Source organism: Cetorhinus maximus, chromosome 5 (genome assembly GCF_964194155.1).
Source record: "Cetorhinus maximus chromosome 5, sCetMax3.hap1.1, whole genome shotgun sequence".
Lineage (NCBI taxonomy): Eukaryota > Metazoa > Chordata > Chondrichthyes > Lamniformes > Cetorhinidae > Cetorhinus > Cetorhinus maximus.
In genome coordinates, this window is record NC_135883.1 from 86,793,192 (window position 1) to 86,809,374 (window position 16,183).

Consider the following 16,183-nt stretch of genomic DNA (forward strand, 5'->3'; position numbering starts at 1 on the left):
GCTCCTCCTCCTGCCGTGTTCCGATGATACTGAAAGTAAAAACAAGGACAGTGGATCAGTTAGCCTGCAGAGAATGACAAAGTTCATCCCTGTCCCCCCGGCTCATTATGCACTCAACCTTCCATACCAATGGTCCAGTAATGTTCAACAATAACTAATTTAATAATCATCAGTGCTGTGGCTGTTGGGAGGACAATGCTGACCTCACTGTTGGGCATAAATATCTGGCCGTGGCACCCCAGCCTCACCGACACCAGCAGACCTGGGTGCATGGCACCTCTCCAGTTCAAGGGCCTCCTGCTCGAAGCGGCTTAGTATGGGGAGCTGTGCCTGGCCGCCTCCAGTCCTCACACGCTCAGCCATGTTCTGTGCATTCTTCTCCTGAAAAAGAGAGAAGAGCATTGATTAGGGCAAATTGCACATTGACTCTGTTCACGCATGGCCCATCCCAACCAGAGTGGGACATATCAGGCCCCCAGTGCCTCCTCACCCCACTGCAGCCAATCACTCAGACAAAGATGCAAGGCCTGCTCCCCAACGCCCCCCCCCCGCCCCCCCAACCTTGGACACATGCTGCCTACATCACCCTAGGCACCACATGGTATTTCCTCCCATAGCAAGGAGGCGCAAGCACGTGCATCGTAGAGGGCAGCAGATGGTTCGTTGCCACGCCACCTTGAAGCTCCCCTTCCACCATATCATCACCCTGAATAGGACATGTCCTGGAGTTCTGAGTCTGCACCTAGGTGCAGCTCCTCCAGGTTGCCCCCAAACCAGTGATGTGGGACTCAGATCAACACATGCTGCAAGGGAAAACTCATCTCATGACCCACTCAGGCTGACCTCAGCATGGGCAATATCAAAGGAAAAATGCCGTCAATGATTCAATGCAGTCACAACACTGAGACTTGGCCGGGGCGGGGGGGAGGCGCGCAGAGGGTACCTGCTGAGTTAAATGCCCAAAGCAAACATGGGTACTCACCCTGCCAGAGCACAACAAATAGTTGAAGTGCTTGCAGCACTGGATCCAGGTGTGTCGCACCACGTCGCGGGAGCTCACCACCTCCACCACGTCCTCCCAGGCACATTTCGTCATGTTGGGGGGCCTCCTCCTCCCATCCTGGGGGACCAACACTTCCTCTGTGCTGTCACCTCCTCGAGGAGGGCAGCAAGGCAATCATCAGAAAAACGAGGGGCACACTGGTCCCCTGTTGGCCTCCAGCCTGGCCTGCTTGCCTGAACCCCTCTGCTGCAACCTAGCACTGGCCATTGTGAGCAGCCTGCAAAAGGCTGCCAGGCCTTCTTTTAAACAGACTGCCGGGTTGCCATTGCACCCGGCAGCCTGTGCACACCTACCACCGCCCGCACACTCCCGCTATCCACAGGAGTCAGGAAATACACTGGGCGGGCCTTAATTGGCCTGCCAGTGTAAAATGACGGCGCGGACCCGATCGCGGATGGCGCTCTGCTCTGCCCCCCACTATGGAAAATTCTGCCCCAGGTCCCTCTGCCTCTGCACCTCCTTTAGAGTTGTGCCCTTCATTCTATTTTGTCTCTCCATGTTCTTGCTACCAAAATGTATCCCCTCACTTTTCTCCACATTGAACTTCATCTGCCACCTATCCGCCCATTCCACCAACTTGTCTTTGTCTTTTTGAAGTTCTACAATGTCCTCCTCACAGTTTACAATGCTTCTGTCCAGGCTGGAGGGTAGGCCAGCAGGGGGCCAGTGCGCTCCTCGAGGAGATGGCAGCATGGTGGGAAGTGTTTGTTCCCCAGGATGGGAGGAGGAGGCCCCCCAACATGATGAAATGTGCCTGGGAGGATGTGGTGGAGGTGGTGAACTCCCGCGATGTGGTGCGATGCACCTGGATCCAGTGCCGTAAGCGCTTCAACGATTTGTTTTGTATCATCTGCAAATCAAGTTTTGTATCACCTGCAAATTTTGAAATTTTTCCCTGTACACCAAGGTCTAGATCATTAATAAAGCAAGGGTCCCAGAACCGACCTCTGGAAACTCCACAAAAACCTTCTTCCAGCCTGAAAAACATCCATTATCCATTACTCTGTTTCCTTCTTCCTTGGTAAAGACAGATGCACAGTATTCATTCAATACCTCAGGTATGCCTTCTGCCTCCATGTGTAAATTATCTTTTTGATCACTCATCAGCCCTACTCCTCCTTTTACCGCACTTTTACTTTAGATGCCAACAGAAGGCTTTGGTATTTCCTTATAGGTTAGCCGGCAGCCTGTTTTCATATTCCCTCTTTGCTTCTCTTATTTGCTTTGTCACTCCCCCTCTGAACCTTCTGTATTCAGCCTGGTTCTCAATTGAATTTCTACCTGACACCTGTCATAAACACACTTTTTCTTCTTAATCTTAATTTCTACCTCTTTTGTCATCCAGGGGGCTCTGGATTTGTTTGCCCTACCTCCCTTTTGAGAGAATATACCTTGACTGTGTCCGAGCCTTCTCTTCTTTTAAGGTTGCCCATTGTTCAGCTACAGTTTTTCCTGCCGACTTATGGCTGCAATTTATTTGGCCCAGATCTTACCCCATTGAAGTTGGCTTTCCTCCATTTAATTACTCTTATTCTGGATTCTTCATTGTCCTTTTCCATAGTCATCTTAAACCTTACGATACAATGATTACTATCCTTTAAATGTTCTCCCACTGTCACTTGGGGCAGGATTTTCCGGTTATCGGGCGGGCGTGACGGGCGGGCCCTGAAGCAGCCAGGAAACGGTCCAATGGTGAACTGCAGGAATTCACCAAGGCTCCTTTGACAGTACCTTCCAAACCCACGATCACTACCACCGATAAGGGCAAGGGCAGCAGATAGATGGGAACACCACCACCTGGAAGTTCCCCTCCAAGTCACTCACCACCCTGACTTGGAAATATGTCGCCGTTCTTTCACTGTCGCTGGGTCAAAATCCTGGAACTCCCTTCCTAGCAGCATTGTGGGTGTACCTACACCACATAGACTGCAGCGGTTCAAAAAGGCAGCTCACCACCACCTTCTCAAGAAGAAGGGATCCTCAACTAGGGATGGGCAATAAATGCTGGCCCACATCCCGTGAATTAATAAAAAAGCACCTGTGATTGGCCCCCGACCGCGATTTCACATTGGCCAGCCAGTGTGAAATATGTGCTGAGAACCTCAATTCTGCTGGGAGGAATGCGAGCACAGAAGTCTGTGCATGCGCGAGGGAGTGCGCACTGAAAGCTCCCTGAAGGCAGGAGCTGCCTCAAGGAGCTGAACCATTTTAAATCCAAAGATAAAGAGTTTTAAAATCTGAAAAATGTCCCGACATTGAACTCACTCACAATAACATTAATAGAATAAAAATGCTGCCCAAAAATTTATATTTATTTTTTATTTAATTGTGGAAACCTCATCCCACCCATGAATGAGATTTCCTAAAAAATTCAAAAGGCCACCTGGCTGATTTGCCTGCTCGCCAACCGCAAGGTTGGATGGGCAGTGAAAAATTGCTTTTAATTACTTGATTAAGGGCCTTAATAGGCCTCTTAATTGTTGGCAGGCGTTCTGCCAACTCTCGTGCGCACCCACTGACCGAAGTATCACATGAGTGCGTGATGACGTCAGGACACTTGACCGACGTTATTGCGCGCTATTTTACACCCACCCTCAGGACATAAAATTCTGCCCTTGGTCTAGTTGGCCCACCTCATTCCCAAGAACCACGTCTAACAGTGCCTCCTTTCTCGTTAGCCGTGGCCATGTTCTTCATGGTCATGTTGATGGTGTTGGCTGCCCATTAAATGAAATACTAATGGCTTAGTGTGTATGGTTCTGTAGTTCCTTGGCAACAAATATTTTTCGTATCAATTTTAATGTCTTTGTGTAGACTGCAATATCAGCTTTATTATCAGAAAATATTAGTTCAATACCACCTGTTCAAAAACAACCATTAGCAAGAGTAATTGCCACTATTTGGCCATTGTAGCTATGGCATGATATTAATGAGTTAATGACTGAATATAACAGAGGCACTTGATCACTGTACTGCTGTAAGTTTATTGTATAGTAGGAACTCTACATAGTCCATTTGATGTTTCTCTATTATTCCTCTTTGTTGAATTGGTTGCCCAATTTATAAAGCAGCAACATTTTATCATTTTGTTGATGTACCTTTCAAAAGCTAAATGGTGTGAAATGGTTTATCGTGAAAAACAATGAAATGATTTATGTTATGATGGACAAGGGAAATAGCTACTGATATTTGAATATTTATAAGAAAGAAGTGGATTATGCAGCCAACAGGATATTTTTATTTGGTTGGATATTAAATCAGAACTCCTTCATATTGTTTAATGTTTTGTTTATAATGCTACAAATTTCTTCAGATATTAAAGTCCCAAATTGGTTATTTTTTGAAGTTGCTTGCCTGGCACCCAGTGACAAACAAAATTAATGGAACTGTTTCAATTGCTTGTAGACGCAGACTTCTACTTTTAATTAGTATTTTTCACGCATGATCCCACACTTCTCAGTTGTTTACTAGATTCTTTTAAAATCACAGAATAATAACAAGGGATTCGAAAAAAAGAAAGTTTAAAGATAATTCTGGATGTTTTATCAATAGGAAGAGGAAAATATTCTGCAATTTGAAGCTTTGTTTTGTAGCATTCTCTGCAATGACATGAAATCCCAAAGTCTTCTCAGATCTTTCGGTGCATCAATGCAGCTCATTAATTACATAAGTTAAAAATCTATCCACATATCAATAGATAATTAAAATATTTCACAGTACTTTCAAATTAGAAACTGCATATATTAAAAAATGAAAGAAATGGGAAGTAGAGCAGAAATCCAGAGGTAATAAATTGCCATACTCCTGAAGGATTCCTGCACTGCCTGCCTTTTCCTGCTCTGTCACTTCCTTCCTACCATAGCTTACAATCCTCTTGAACTCTCTGTAGCTGCAGAATGGCCACGTCATGAAGTGTGCATTCCAGGAAATTCTCAGCCTTTCATAAGCTCCGTAATGATTCCAACTGCTCCTCAAGTTCAGAATTCTAAGGCCAGAATTTTCTTGTTGGTGTGCGGGGGGTTGGCCCCACACGCCGATGCATAAAATCAAGTGCGGTGATGTCGGGCGAGCGTCCCAATGTCACGTGCGCCATCACGATATTTAGGTGGGCGGACGCGCAATGCTCTCTGATGCGCACCTGCCATTAGTTAATCACCCAGTTAAGGCCCTTGAGGCAGCAATTGATTGAATTTTTCGGGGCTCGTGCGATCTTCAGGACGTCGCACGGGCGCAACGGGATGGTGGGTAGAAGACATTTGTGTAAACCTCATCCACAGGCGGGATAAGAGAGATGAGTGGGGTCGCGAATGTTATCTTTCAGGTATTTAAGTGTGAAAGGGAAATCATGCTTGACAAATCTACTGGAGTTTTTCGAAGATGTAACTAGAAGAGTTGATGAGGGGGAGCCAGTGGATGTGGTTTATTTGCTCTTTCAAAAGGCTTTCGACAAAGTCCCACATAAGAGATTGGCATGTAAAATTAAAGCGCATGGGATTGGGAGTAGTGTATTGAGATGGATAGAAAACTGGTTGGCAGACAGGAAACAAAGAGTAGGAATAAACGGGTCTTTTTCCGAATGGCAGGCAATGACTAGTGGGGTACCGCAGGGATCGGTGCTGGGACCCCAGTTATTCACAATATATATTCATGATTTAGATGAGGGAATTAAATGTAATATCACCAAATTTGCAGATGATACAAAGCTGGGTGGGAAGGTGAACTTTGAGGAGGATGCAGAGATGCTTCAGTGTGATTTGGACAAGCTGAGTGTGTGGGCAAATGCATGGCAGATGCAGTATAATGTGGATAAATGTGAGGTTATCCATATTGGTAGCAAAAACAGGAAGGCAGATTATTATCTGAATGGCTATAAATTGAGAGAGGGGAATGTGCAATGAGACCTGGGTGCCCTTGTACACTAGTCGCTGAAGGTAAGCATGCTTGTGCAGCAGGCAGTAAAGAAGGCAAATGACATGTTGACCTTCATAGCCAAAGGATTCGAGTACAGGAACAGGAATGTTTTGCTGCAATTGTACAGGGCCTTGGTGAGACCACACCTGGAATATTGTGTGCAGTTTTGGTCTCCTTATCTGAGGAAGGATGTACTTGCTATCGAGGGAGTGCAGCGAAGGTTTACCCAACTGATTCCTGGGATGGCGGGACTGACATATGAGGAGAGGTTGAGTTGATTAGGATTATATTTGCTGGAGTTCAGAAGAATGAGGGGGGATCTCATAGAAACCTATAAAATTCTAACAGGAATAGACAGGGTAGATGCAGGAAGGATGTTCCTGATGGTGGGGGAGTCCAGAACCAGGGGTCACAGTCTGAGGATATGGGGTAGACCATTCAGGACTAAGATGAGGAGAAATTTCTTCACCCAGACAGTGGTGAGCCTGTGGAATTCGTCACCACAGAAAGTAGTTGAGACCAAAACATTGTATGCTTTCAAGAAGGAGTTAGATATAGCTCTTGGGGCGAAAGGGGTCAAAGGGTATGGGGAGAAAGCGGGAGCAGGCTATTGAGTTGGATGATCAGCCATGATCATAATGAATGGCGGAGCAGGCTCCAAGGGCTGAATGGCCTACTCCTGCTCCTATTTTCTATGTTTCTATGAAAGTTACTGATACTTGCCTGTGTGAACAGGAATACTTCAAAACTCATACCAGCTGCTTGGACAGGAGTAAAAGCCTTCAGGTCAGGGCTCCACAGTAAAGATCATTTTTGGGGCCTGCAGTTTTCAGGAAGCCTTCCCTTAGCCTGGGAATGGGAGTTGTGCTCTCCACTGGAGGCACCTACTCTGAGGAAGAAGTGGGGGGCCAGAAGGGTGAGGGGGCCAGGAGTCCACATTCAGCCTCCAGGGGAGCCATCTTTGAGAAGAGAGGTGCAGGCACAAGGGGCGCACGGCCAGCAGGAAGTCCAAGGCGGAAGGGGTCGCAGAAGATGCCACTATCCTGCTGCCAGGGTTTACAGGCGGCGAAGCAGCTATCTCAATATGTCGGAGGTGCTGTGCCGAAGGAGGCTCTGTCTCTGAAGGGAGACAGTCACCTCCATTTGTCAGATGATAGACCCTGAGATCTCTGCAAGCTGTGTGGGAGGGAACCCCATGCCAGCTGCCCTCAACTTCTGTGGCTCCAGCTCTTTCCATGAGTCGGTGGGTGATCTCTGCGGAGTCTCCCAATCAACTGTCTACACTTTTGTCAAGCAGGTGACGGACACTCTGTTCAGGCGTGCATTGACTTTCATCCACTACCGCTGGGACAAGGCCAGCTGGGCAGAGCGAGCCAGAGGCTTCACAGCGAATACTGGCTTCCCCCGCGTCCAGGGTGCAATAGGCTGTACAGATGTGGCCATCAAGGCGCCAGCAGGTGAGCCCGGTGCCTTCGTCAACAGGAAGGGCTTCCACTCCATGAACGTGCAGATAGTGTGTGATCACAGGATGCAGATTCTGCAAGTCTGTGCAAGGTACCCAGACAGCTCCCACAACACTTACATACTCAGACACTCCCAGGTGCCGAGGTTCTTCAGTGCTCCAGGGCGGCTGGATGGATGGCTGCTGGGTGACAAGGGCTAGCCCCTCAAAAAGTGGCTCATGACGCCTCTCCGCCATCCAATAACAGAAGCTGAGCAGAGGTACAATAGGAGCCACGCCTCCACAAGGGCTATGATGGAGAGAACCATCGGTCTTCTCAAGATGTACTTCCAATGCTTGGACCGTTCGGGGGCACACTCCAATACCCCCCAGATCGTGTGTCGCTGATAGTGGTTGCATGCTGCGCACTCCATAATCTGGCGCTGGAAAGGGGCGACGCAGTGGACGAGGAAGATGTAGACACAGTTGCTCCAGATGCACATGATGAGTCCAGCAGTGAGTCTGAGGCTGAGCACGCACAGGGGAATGCTGAAGGGGTAGATGCTGACCCAGGCATACTCCAGGGAGGCAGGGACACCTGGGAGCCTTTAATCCAAAGAACCTCCAGCTAGCCCTACACAAATAGACCTCCAATACATGCCAGGGCTCTATACTTGATACCTGAATGCTAAATCTGCCTGGATAGTAACATTAACTAAGACCCTTGTCAATAAAGCTCAATGTCAGACAACTCACTCATAACATCATGAGTTCCTGTCCACTTGCAAAAGTAAGGAATCAGCTTGAAGCATGGCAACATATCAGTCCTCTGACTGCTGGCACTCTCTGTCTCTGCCCGCACCTCAAGTGACCGTGAAGTGCCCTCACCTCCATGCCCCAAGACAGTAGCCGAAGAACTAATTCCCACTGAGGTGCTAGTATCTGCACTGCTGCCTGCCTGGCAGAGATGGTGCAATGCTGGTGAGTGGATTTCCTCTGGGCCCTCAGGGGTGAGAGGTGGGCCTTCTGCCTCCTCCTCCCGGCCCTGCTCCGGTGATGCTGAAAGGAAGAACAAGGACATTTGATTAGTTACAGTGCAGACAATGTCAATTTGCATGCCAGTCCCCTGGATCATTATGCGTTCACCCTTCTATAACCAATGGTCAACCCATGCTGCTAACTTCAATCACTGAGCATTTAGCAGTGCCATGGATTTTGGGATACACATGGTGACCTGAGTGCTCGCTAAGCATACCTCCCAGTGGCACCCCAGCCTCACTGCCACCGGTGGACCTGGGGGGCATGGTGCCTCTCCAGATCGATGGCCTGCTACTCAAAAGGTGCCAGGATCGCCAGCTGGGCCTGGCCTCCGCCAGTCCGCACCTGCTCTGTGGAATTGTGTGCAGTCTTCTCCTGAAAAGGAGAGAAGGGCATTGATAAGTCCAGCCTGCACCTGAAGTCCCATCACATCCCTGCCAACCCAGCCAGAGTGGGACATTGAAGGTTCTTCCTCACCCTGTAGCTGCCGCACACTCACCCAAAGAAGCCAGGGCTGACCCCACCCCCGCCCTTGCCCAAATGCTGCCTCCTTCACATGTGGCACCATAAGGTGTTACTTTAGAGGAGGCACAAGCATGTGGAATGCAAAGACCAGCAGATGGATTGGTGCCCCGTCATCTGGAAGCTCCTCTCCCAGCATGTTAGCACCCTGACTTCAACATGCTTCCCAGTTCCAGCACTATGCCTAGGTGCAGATCCATGACTTTCACCCCCATTCTATCCTCTGGGTGTCACGCACGCTGCGGGTGCAGAACCCACCTTAGCTCAACCCTCTCAGGGTGAACTAGGCATGGGCAATATCTGTTGGCCCCCCCCAGCGAGGGATACATGCCGTGAAGGATTCAATGCTGTTACTGTACTCAGAGTTGCGGGGGTGGGTTGGGTCGCAGGGAGAAAAGGGTGATGGCTGCATTAAGTGATCTCAGCCAACATGGTACTCACCCTTTCTGAGCGCAGGAGGTCGTTGAATCTTTTACGGCACTGGACCGATGTGCACCGCACAACAACATGGGAGCTTACATTCTCGGCCACCTCCTCCCACACACGTTTGATCAGGCGGGGTGGCCTCTGCCTCCCATCCCTCGGAATCAGGACCTCCCTTCACGCTGCCACCTCCTCCAGGAGGGCAGCTAGGCACTCGTCGGAGAAACGAGGGGCACACTGCCCCGCTGGCCTACCCCCCCGGCCTGGCCTGCCCTGCTGGCCTACCCTCCGGACTTGCATGATGCACAGTAGCCCTCTGCTGTGCTCTTTTCCCCGCTATTGTGAGCAGCCTTGCAAAGGCTGCCAGGCCTTCATTTAAACAGGCCACCGGATTGCCATTGGACCCAGTGGTCTGTGCACACCCGCTGCCACCCGCCCACTCCCGCTATTCTCAGGAGTCGAGAAATACGCTGGGCGGGCCTTAATTGGACCACCCGCGTAAAATGGCAGCGTGGACCCGATCGTGGGCGGCGATCGGGTCCACGCCCGCCCACACCTGCTCTCGCACGGCCCACGCGACATGGGGAAAATTCTCCCCTAAGTCTAATCAATTTGAAGGCACCTCTTTCAAATGTGATTATCTGGGGCACATGAAGCTTTCTGGAATTTTCACATGACACAGGATTTTCAGGCAATGGGTCTCAGTTAACATTTCATTTTGCTTATATGTATTTATTTTGAGTATATTTAGTTTAGTATCCCCCTTTTTGTGTTTATTACTTATTAATACAGGATTTTATTTAATGCAATTCTTTAAATGTTGGTATTATCTATAAAGTTAATTTTTAATTTTATCTCCTTAAATCTCATTAACTATTCAGATTATTTACATATTTGCTCATTTATTGTTGCCCCTTTGCTACTTAGCACCACCTCCCCACTCTGCGCCTAATTCCCACTCACCAAATTGCTGTTGTAACTCTATATGGAAGCTACTGCTTGTTTAACAGCTTCAGCCAACCCTTGCCAAGTTCTGTGTTTGCAGCTTGATTACTATAGATTGGAGCTGATAGCCTGTGATTGGAGCTATGGGAATTTTGTGAGAGAAGTTATGTTTGAGCTCAGAGCCTTGGCCAAAGGATGCTCCACTGCAAAGTATTCTGAAATGGCCATATCATGGTCTGCAGCTTGGTCAGGCACTAATGTAACACTTCACAGATAGTGGATCCCTCCACTATCCCTTCCCCAGATTGTACAGGCTTGTGACTAATTCTTAAATTATTGCATTAACTGCTGCTGCAAAGCTACAAAAATGATTTTCAGACAGACCTTGTAGAATCTAAATCCTTGGCTAAAGAATCTAAATCCCAGCTAAAGAACATCTTTAGTTGAACCTCAGGCCCACAGTTTGCACTTCCCATACTTTCGTTCCCTCCCTCATGCTCAGTTTTTCACCAACTGCTCTCTGCCGCAGCTTGCTAACAAAGCTTTCACAGATCATTGTTGCCATTAAAGGAGGGGCAACTCCTAAAGTGAGATGTTTGGACAAGGCTGTCCAGTTTTCTTGGACATCTCCTCCTCTTGGACACCTGCAACAGCAGAATAAGAACATACTTTATAATGCTTGCATTAATATAACCCTTGAAACAGTGCTGTGCATGATGAAAAAATATTATGTGAATTTAGACCTGTGTGTAAGGGACTGAATGAGCAAATCAATAAGAAAATAAGATAAGCAATGAAACGTAAGAGCTATCAGCCATGAGCTTGCTGAGTCCATTGAGTTCACCCTTCCCTATTATCTAGTGTTTCTTACACTCAGAATATTGATAATTTCCTGATAAGAAGCCAGAAGTCACAACTTTGGTGACTCCCAGCAATGCCTCCTGTTCCATATGCTCTTATTCTGAAAGAAGATGTAAAGAAGGGCATTAGTTGGAGAGGAAACTTTGAAATCAAATGACCTGACATTAAACGTCAAGCACATCAGCCTTTAAGTCTGTGATCACCCAGTATACAGTGACTTTGAGCTGACATCATACTTGATGCTTGATATTTAATGGGTGACAGGGAACACACACCATAGTAAGGCAGAAAAAAAGATTGTAAATGATCAGCAGTTGGCTAGGTTCCCTCTGTTCTCCTTCTGTGTTGGTGGACCATATTAATAGTAAGAATAAATGAAGAAGCTTGCTTGGATAACCTATTAAAATGTTGCCCTCTGCTTACATACTCATCTTGGTAATCTTACATAGGCCAGAACACTTCTGCTTCACATGCATTTCATGTTTGGTCTGCAGGTGAGACTCCAATAGCATATTCTATCACCATGAACTTTTCTTGGCTATATTCTTATTGCAGTGCAACTGTCTCCAATAACTGGAGCCACCCTTCACTGTTGGACTTCCCGTAGCAAGAGCACTGGGGTCTTTTCACAAAATGAGGCCATTCTTACCCCAATTATTTTTGAGATAAAAACTAAAGTCGAACTTTAGGCGTAGCCAAGGCCATGTAAGAGCTTTAATTAAAAGGTAAATAAATGAAAGCATACCGTGAATTATGGAAGATTAAGGATCTTGGAGCTGTATACATTTGGTGGTTTAGAGTTCAGAAGAAGTGAACTTCTGTGAGGACTCTCACACGACCACAGTAACTTTGACAGAAGAGTCTCAGAAGCTACAGAAAAGTGTTATAAATGTTGTTTGCACTGTAAAAGCATTTGAATCTTCCCACATTACTCAGATACCATAACTCATGGGCTTCACCTATTCCAAACTGAGCTGCATTCTTTCAATAGCTTAATGAACTAAAACACATAGGCCAGAATTTTGTACCTCATCAGGTGGGCATGCGCCCGACCCGAACGAGCGTAGAATGATGCGCAATGAATTCGAGCAAGCACCCGACGTCATCGTGCACTCACGGGCACAGAAGTTGACAGTGCGCCAGCCGACAATTAACAGGCCTATTAAGACCATTAAAGTATCAATTAAATGTAATTTTTCGCTGTCTGTCCAACCTTACAGTGGACGGGCAGGCAAAAAAGGCCAAGCGGTCTTTGCATTTTATCAGGAAACCTCATCCACGGTCAGGATGAGATTTCCACAGCAAATAAAAATAAAATAAAAACTTTAACTTTTCCTGAATAATGTCTCCCTGCTCATGTGGCAGAGTCACATGATAGAGACACATGAGGGGACATGTTTTGTCACATTTTTAAAAATTTTATTTTTGATTTTTTATATCTTCAGCCCCCTGAGGCAACTCTGCCCCAGCGGGCTTTCCCTGTACACACTTGTGCTTAGGCATGAAGTTCCCCGCTCGCCCTCCTCCTCCCCGTCCCCCACACATGCAGTGCTGCAGCATGCGTTTCACACTAGGCGGGCTTTAATTGGCCCGCCAGCGTGAAATCATGGTCCGGCCCCAATCGCAGGTGGCAATTGGCTTCCCGACCGCTCTGCCCGCCCCCCGCTGAACCTGCCCAACGTGGGAAAAATCCTGGCTATAGGGCAGGATTTTCCAGCCCCGCCCACTGCCAGAGTTATCCGTCCTGCCAAAAGACAACAAACTGTTGTCTGGGCCTCTGATTCTCTGGCGACAGGTCCCATCTCGATGGAGCAAGAAAATCTCAGCCATGGAATTAGATTTTGTGGTCAGCAGCTTGCCTCTGACCTCAAAGAAAGATGCCGATAGAGAACTAGAATCTCTGTGGCACGGACTTCCCCTTTTCCGGCTGCTGTTTGTATCTGGCACCAAGTCAAAGGGAGGGTCCAGGTGCCCAGCAACAGTGATGGCAACAAGCAGAGTAAGCAGCCAATCACATTGAAGTATTCTCATAGGCAGCAAAACTTGAAGTTAAAAACTGTCTTCACTTATACGTTAAATTTGCAGATAACAAAAGATTGAAGCAAAAATATCATAAACAAACTTTAAAAATATATTTTATCATAATGGAGAAAATTGACGTTCCACAAATATAAAATATGTTATTATGAAGTTAGTACACCATTAAAAACCTGGGCCTGAATTTTTCAGTCGGCGGGCGGGCTCGGGGGGAGCAGGTGGGAGCGGTCGCGGAGCCAACTGTCACCCACAATTGGCTCCGCGCCGCCATTTTACGCGGGTGGGCCAATTAAGGCCCGCCCAGCGTAAGACGTGAGCCGTCGTGCTCAGCGCTACCTGTGCTGATGGGGGGAGGAGGGAGAGTCTGGGCCGGAACTCTTCCATGCATGCACGCGAAAGAGCGCCTCAATCTCCCTGTGGCATGGAGCTGCCTCAGGGAGATTAAATTGCAATTGAAATTATTTTAAAAATGGAAAAAAGTTAATTTAAACATGTCCCCTCATGTGACTGTGCCACATGTTTTTATATTTCACAAAACTTTTTAGTTGATTCATAAAAGCTTTAGGAAACCTCATCCCACTCGTGGATGAGGTTCCCTAAAAAAGAGCAAAGGCCGCTTGGTCTTTTCACCTGCCCCCAACCGTAAGGTTGGACGGGCAGTGTTAACAATGACACTAATTAATTCGTAATGGCCTTAACAGGCCTATCAGTTTTTGGCGGGCACGCCGCCGACTTGGGCGCTCCCCCGCCGAACGAAACATCGCGAGACAGCACAATGATTTCAGGATGCACACCCGACGTCATCGCATGTTAGTTTATGCGCTGGCGTGTTGGGCCCGCCCCTGCATGCCGACTGAAAAACTCAGGCCTTGGTTATATCTCATTTTTTTCATGAGTTTTTATAGAGAGACTAACAGCATAAAAGTGGAAGTTTTTGTCAATTTGCTGACCACTAAATGATTGCACTCTGGGGGGACCTGAACAGTGCACCCTGTGGAGGAGTGTAAAATCACTAACAGCAACTTCTGGATTTCCAAGTTATTCGGTGTAAATGCAAATTTCTGAAGATTCTGTCAGTTTCAGTGAATGCTGACATTTTCATCATCAATACCATTGCAAAATCTGGGCCATTAATTTAGAGAATTAACCCCTGTGGTACAATATGCTGGAAAACAGGCTATGCCTCCCCAATTCCAATTGTATGTGGTGGGTGGGGGAGGAGCGGCCAGCATCAGTCCTGATATAACCCCATTTTCTAATGATCAGAAAAAATGTCATGACACACCTTAACCATTCATTCACTGATATTGTTAACAGTAATTGCTGGCCTTGTTTATATTGCTAAGATGGTTTGTTATTTCAGCACTAAAGTTACTCCTAATATTTTATTAGCATTGTAGCTGTAATACTTGGGGAATTTTCAACATCAAGCGAATGTGCTGAAATCTCTTTAAAAATTGATAACTCAGGATGCAAAAAGTTGTCTGGACTTGCTGTCATGCTGAGATAAAAAATGTCCTTAAGACAGTGATCATATGACAACGCCATCACATTACGAGTCATGGGCCAGAATATTGCCGTTGGCATGCGGGAGCGGGCCCGACACGCCGACGCGTAAAATGACGCGAGATGACGTTGGGCATATGTCCCGACATCATCATGCGTTATTTCAATATTGCGTTCGGCGAGCACGCGGCGGAGTCAGCTGTGCGCCCGCTGAACTGTCAAAGACCTGTTAAGGCCATTAAGAAAGTAATTTACAACATTAACAACGCTGCCCATCCAACCTTAATGTTGGTGGGCAGGCGAAGAGCCCAAGCAGCCTTCACGTTTTCCAGGAAACCTCATCCACAGGCGGGATGAGGTTCCCTGCAGGCTGTATAAAGTTAATAAATAAGTTTGGTGAACTTGACAAACACGAGGGGACATGTTTAAATAATTTTTCACGTGAATTTTAAAAACTTTTAAATTCTCTATTCAATCTCCCTGAGGCAGCTCCGTGCCTCAGGGAGATTTCTGCGCTCTTTCGCATGCACAGGTAGAACTGAGTGCTACGTAATGTGTATTATGCTGGGCGGGCTTTAATTAGCCCGCCCACGTAAAATGGCAGGGTGCAGCCGATCGCAGGCGGTGATCAGCTCCGTGCCTGCCTCCGCCTGCTCCTGCCTAGCCTGCCCAGCATGGGCAAGATTCAGCCCATGAGATTATTAAAAAAATGCGGCAACCCCATTTCAGTTGAAATTAGGAATCACCTCTACACACAAAAGGTGGTAGAAGTTTGGAACTCTCTTCTGCAAGAGGCAATTGATGTTAGATCAATTGTTAGTTGTAAATCTGTGACTGAAAGATTTCTGTTTACCAAAGGTATCCAGGCAAAGGTGGGAATATGGAGTTAAATCACAGATCAACAATGATCTTGTTGAATGGCAGAAAGGCTGAGGGACTAAATGGCCTACTCCTGTTCCTATATTCCAAAAAGAAGGAATGACTTACATTTATCTAGTGCCTTTCACAACCTCAGGATGTCCCAAAGTGGCTTGCAGTCAATGGAGTACTTTTGAAGTGTGGTTACTATTGTAATGTAGCAAATGTGGTGGCCAACACAGCAAGCTTCCACAAACAGCAATGTGATAATAAACAGATTTGTTTGTATAGTTATGCTGATTGAGGGATAGGTATTGATCAGGATACCAGCGGTAACACCTTGTCTTCTTCAAAATAATGTTATAGGATCTTTTAGGTCCACATGAGAGAACAAATGGGGCCTCATTTTAAAGTCTCATCCTAAAGACAATGCAGTCTCCCTTGGTGTTGCACTGGAGTGTCAGCTTAGATTTGTTTTGCTCAATTCTCTGAGTATTCTCAGAGTACAATGGCTGATTTTATTACTCATGCTCTGTTTGAGCATAGTGACCGACTGGGAGCTTGAATCGACTGGGACA

The 16,183-nt window shown here is 47.0% G+C and overlaps 1 protein-coding gene across 1 annotated transcript in view; it reads left to right on the forward strand.

Moving 5' to 3' along the window:
• Nucleotides 1-16,183, forward strand: part of trdn (triadin) — a 565,816-nt gene that overhangs the window by 52,224 nt on the left and 497,409 nt on the right. The window lies entirely within an intron of this gene.